The sequence below is a fragment of the Zalophus californianus genome, chromosome 11, assembly GCF_009762305.2.
Source record: "Zalophus californianus isolate mZalCal1 chromosome 11, mZalCal1.pri.v2, whole genome shotgun sequence".
Classification (NCBI taxonomy): Eukaryota; Metazoa; Chordata; class Mammalia; order Carnivora; family Otariidae; genus Zalophus; species Zalophus californianus.
The window spans coordinates 69,975,855-69,981,854 of record NC_045605.1 but is presented as its reverse complement, the minus strand read 5'-3'; positions in this window follow the sequence as shown (position 1 = coordinate 69,981,854).

The window sequence follows — 6,000 nt, the reverse complement described above, 5'->3', positions numbered from 1 at the left end:
GATGGCTCAGTTGGTTGGGTGTCTGACTCCTGATTTCTGCTCAGGTCATGATCTCAGGGTCTTGGGCTTGAGCTCCTCATCAGGGTCCATGCTCAGTTGGCAGTCTGCTTGAGATTCTCTCTCTCCCTCTGCCCCTCCCCCATCTCTCTCTCTCTCTCTCTCAAGTAAATAAATAAATCTTTAACAAGAAAATAATGTTCCTTTCCATTCCCTGATTACTCTTGAGGTTTTCTCAGATCATTTTATCTACTGAGCTAATCATCATATTACTAAATTTATTAATTTTTTATGGCTTAATGGATATTCAAATGTCAAATCACTCTTGTATTTGGGAAGCAAGCAATTATTAGTCATGATGCATTGTTTTATGTATACTGTTATATTTTGTTTGCTATAGTTTTGTTTAGGATATTTGCATCTATGTTCATGAGTGAGATTGAACTGAATTTTTTCTTTCTCATAAACTTATTTTCTGATCTTATTGTCCTTGTCATAATGGCCTCCTAAATGAGTTAGGCAGTATTTCTTTTTTTCTGTTTTTGGGAAAATTCTGCATATGAGTGGAATTGATTCCTTGAATATTTGAGAGAATTCATCATAACTTCAGCAAGTCTATGCTGTTGTTGTGATAAGATTTTACAAAACTGATTCAAAATATTATAGTTATATCCTTATTCAGGATTTCCACTTCTATTCAAGTGAGTTTTAATACTTTTATATTTTCTAGGAATTTGTCCATTTCATCTATATTATAAAAATTTTTGGCATAAAGATAGTTGTAGTATTCTTTTACTATCATTTCATCTCTGCTCTATTATAGGCATGTTCTCCTTTTTATTCTTGGTATTATTTTTTTAAAAGAGTTTAATTCTTTTTTTAAAAGATTTTATTTATTTACTTGTCAGAGAGAGAGAGACAGAGACAGAGAGTACAAGCAGGTGGAGCGGCAGGCAAAGGGAGAAGCAGACTCCCCACTGAGCAAGGGACCCAATGCGGGACTCGATCCCAGGACCCTGGGATCATGACCTGAGCTGAAGGCAGACACTTAATGGACTGAGCCACCCAGGCATGTTAGTATTCTTGGTATTATTTGTGTCTGCTCTCTTTTTTTCCTACTCAACCTCACTAGAGGTTTGTCAATTTCATTAGTCTTTTCAAAGAACAAACTTTTGACTTTGTTGATCCTCTTTATTTAATCCTTATCTTATAGTTAGTTAATTTCTGTTTTATTATCTCCTTTTCACATTCTTTGGGTTTTCTCCATTTTTCTTTTCTAATTTCTCAAACTGAACACCTCAATTTAAGTTTCAATCATTTTTCTTTTTTAATTTCTCAAATTGAACACCTCAATTTAAATGTTTAATTGAATATTTAGAGTTTAGCTCATTACAAAAACAACCACAAAACAAGTAACAAAATGGCAATAAATACATATCTATAAATAATTACTTTGAATGCAAATGGACTAAACACTCCAATCAAAAGACATAGGGTGACAGAGTAGATTAAAAAAACAAGACTCCTTGGGGAACCTGGGTGGCTCAGGTGCTTAAGTGTCTGAATTTTGATTTCAGCTCAGGTCATGATTTTGGGGTTGTGAGATGAAGCCCCACATCAGGCTCTACACTAGACATAGAGCCTGCTTAAGATTCTCTCTTACTCTCCTTTTGCCCCTCCCCATGCTCCCACTCTCTCTCTCTAAAAAAAAAGAAAAAAAAACAAGACCCATCTATATTCTGCCTGTGAGAGACTCATTTCAGACCTAAAGACACCTGCAGATTGAAAGTAAGGGGATGAAGAAACATTTGTCATGCAAATGGATGTCAAAAGAAAGCCACAGTAGCAATATTTATGTTGGACAAAATATACTTTAAAACACAGATGGTAACAAGACAATCCAAAAGAAGATATATCAATTGTAAATATTTATGCACCCAACATGGGAGCACCCAAATACACAAAACAGGTAATAACAAACATAAAGGAACTCATTAATAGTAATACAATTATAGTAGGGGATTTTAACATCTCATTTACATCAATGGACAGATCATCCAAACAGAAAATCAACAAGGAAAGAGTGGCTTTGAATGACACACTGGACCAAATGGATTTAACAGATATATTCAGAATATCCCATCCTAAAACAGAATACATATTCTTTTCAAGTGCACATGGAACATTCTCCAGAATTGATCACATATTAGGCTGCAAAATAAGTCTCACAAATTCAAAAAGATCGAAGTCCTACCGTGCATCTTTTCTGACCACAACGCTATGAAACTAGAAATCAACCACAAGAAAAAATCTGGAACAAGCACAAATACATGGAGGTTAAATAACATGCTACTAAACAATGAATGGGTTAACTAAGAAATCAAAGAAGAAATAAAAAATTACATAGAAACAAATGAAAATGAAAATACCATGACCCAAAACCTTTGGGATCCAATAAAAGTAGTTCTAAAAGGGAAGTTTATAGCAATATAAGTGCCTCAAGAAGTAAGAAAAATCTAACCTTACACTGAAAGGAGCTAGAAAAAGAAGAACCCAAACCCCCCCCCCAAAAAAACCCACAAAACCAGCAGAAGGAAGGAAACAATAAAGATTAGAGCAGACATAACTGATATAAAACTAAAAAAAAAAAAAGGAAACAAGAGAACAGGTCGGTTAAAAAAATAAAATAAAATATAGCTCATTAAATTTTACCCATTTTTTCTTTTCTAACAATTTTATATAGAGCTATAAAATTTTCTAAAGTTACCACTTTCACTGCATCCTCAAATTCTGAGGCTTTGTCATTCAATTCTAGATATTTTAAATTTTCCATTATGATTTTTCCTTTGGTTTCTGGCTTGTTTTAAAAACTTATACAATTTCCAAGTATTAAAAAATTATCTTATTATTATTATTACTATTATTATCATCTATCTTAATTGCATTATGGTCAGTAAATGTGTTGACCATGATGGAGTAAACCACTACAACCTGTCTCTTCCACTGATTGCAACTGAAACCTCCAGACAGAATACAAAAAGAATCTACCTGAGAACCCTTAAAATCAGTCAGTGGCAGGTACATTAGGGTACATTGGGGGGCGGGAAGAGTGACAAAAATGCCAGTAAGTTTTCTGGTTCTTTTTTTTTTCTTCTCTTTTTTCTTTTAAATTTAGCCCAAAGGTTGTCTCCATCATGGAACTATGCAGTGGGCCCAGACAACAAAACCCTGAGAGAATTCCCCTCTTTCTGACCAGAGGGACAGGAACAGGAGCCCCTTCAATCTAGATCTCCATTAATTTTTCTTGTCTTTTTCGCTCTTGGCCCTGTTCCAACACCAGCCCCAATGTCAGAACTGCACGGCCCTGTGAGGCTGCAGTGGTAGTGGCCGTGCAGGGAGCTAAAACCTGTATCTTTGACAAAAGTCACTGTAAAAGGAGGTCTTTGACTGCAAAGGCCGTGGGGGGGAGGGGTGTCTTTTTCCTCTCCCTCCCTTGTCTCTTGATACTTTGTCCAAGGGTAACTTAAGTTCCAGAAACCCAACCCATGCAATAGCATGTTCTATGAAGTAATAATGAACACTCTTAAAATCAATGAAAAGATAGCTATGATTAGCAGAAAAATAGAAATTATTTTTAAAAATGGGTGAATGAATAAACTGGAATATTATTCAGTGTTAAAAGCAAATGAGCTACCAAGCCATGAAAAAAACATGGAGGAACTTAAATGCATATTACTAAGCAAAAGAAGCCAATCTGAAAAGGCTACATATCATATGATTCCAACTATATGACAGTCTGGAGAAGGTGAAACCATGGAAACAATAAAAAGATCAGTGGTTGCCAGGGGAATGATGAACAGACAGAGCATGGAAGATCTTTAGGGCAGTGAAATACTTTATATGATTATAATTATGGATATATGTCATTATGCTCTTCTCAAAACCCGTAAGTGTACAACACCAGACTGAACTCTGAAATAAACTCTGGATTTTGGATGATTATGATGTGTTGATGTAGGTTCATCCTTGGCAAAAATATATATTTCTTTTAAATATATATTTTAATTTTAATATAATTTAATTTTAAATATATAAATAGTTGTTCTGGTGCATGACGTTGATAATGGGAGAAGCTATGCATGTGTGGGACATGTGGGAACAGGAGGTATATGGGAAATCCCTGTCCCTTCCTCTCACTGTTGTTGTAAACCTAAAAATGCTCTAAAAAAATATTTTATTTAAAAAATACAACATAATATATACAGTATAGAACTATGTAAAATATATATATATATGTAAGGAAGACAATAAAATAATCATGGTGGTTGAATTAAACGTACTGAAATCTTTCATGTCTTGATTTTTCAAAGTTTTTGTAATTCATTTTTCTTACTTTACTTAATTAAGCAATATAATTGTTTATTATAGTATATGTAATAACAAGCAGCATACATGATGTTATGTGTAGATTATTTGGTAACAATTATCAAGAATGTAAATGTGTATGGACCGAGATTAGAAGGTAATGATAAAAATAAAAGACTTTTTAAGGAAAAAAAATATATATATATATACTTGCCAAATGACAGCAATCCCATTCCAAGGTATTTACCTAAAAGAAATAAAAAATTATTTTATTAGTTTCCTAGGGATATCATAACAAACTACCACAAACTGGGTGGTTTAAAACAGCAGAAACTTATTCTCCCATTCCAGGGGCCAGAAGTCCAAAATCTAGGTGCCAACAGGGCTCTACTCGGTCCAGAGACCCTAGGGGAATATCCACTCCATGCCTCCTGTAGCTTCTAATGGTTGCTGGCTAACTTGGCTTGTGACTGCCTCTGTCTTCACATCACCATCTCCTCTGTGTGTATCTTCTCTGTGTACCTCTTATAAAAACATATTACTGGATTTAAGACCTACTTAGATAATCCAAGATGATCTCATTTTAAGATCCTTAATTTAATTACATCACCAAAGACCCTTTTCCCAAATAAGGTAACATTCACATGTTCCGGGGATCAGAACATGGACATATCTTTTGAGGGTCCCCATTCATCCCACTACACTTATTTTCACTCAAAAATCTATACACAGAAATTTATAGGAGCTGAATCCATAAATGCCAAAAACTGGAAACAATCCAAGTATCCTTCAACAGATAAATGAATTATCCAACTACAGTACATGCCTACAACCTAATACTGCCCAGCAATAAAAGGAAACAAATTATTCATACATGCAACAACATGGATAAATCTCAAATGCATTATGCTAAGTAAAAGACTCAAAGCTACATACTGATTTCATTTATATGACATTCTGGAAAAGGCAGAAGGATCTGAATAGACATTTTCCAAAGAAGATATACAAATGTCCAATAGGAACATGAAAAGGCACTCAACATCACCAATCATCAGGGAAACGCAAATCACAACCACAGTGAGATATTATGTCACAACTCTTAGAATGGCTATTATCAAAAAGATACAAAATAGCAAATGTTGGTAATGACATGGAGAAAGGGGAACCCTTGTGGACTGTTGGTGGGAATGTAAATCAGTGCAGCCACAATGGAAAACAGTATGGAGGTTCCTCAAAAAATTAAAAATAGAACTGCCATATGATCCAGCAATTCCATTTCTGGGTATTTATCTGAAGGAAATGAAATCATTATCTCAAAGAGGTATCTGCCCTCGCATGTTCACTGCAGCATTACTTACAATACCCAAGACATGGAAACAAAATAAGTGTCTATTAACAGATAAAGGTTAAAGACATGTGATATGTATGTGTAATTTATATATGCAGAGAGAGAAATATATAGATACAGGTATAATGGAAGATTAGTCACCATAAAAAAGAAGGAAATCCTGCCACTTGTTGCAACATGGGTAGACCTCGAGGTCCTTATGCTAAATGAAATAAGTCAGGCAGAGAAAGACAAGTACTAGCTGGTCTCACTTATATGTGGAATTGAGAACAAAAACAAACTCAAAAGAA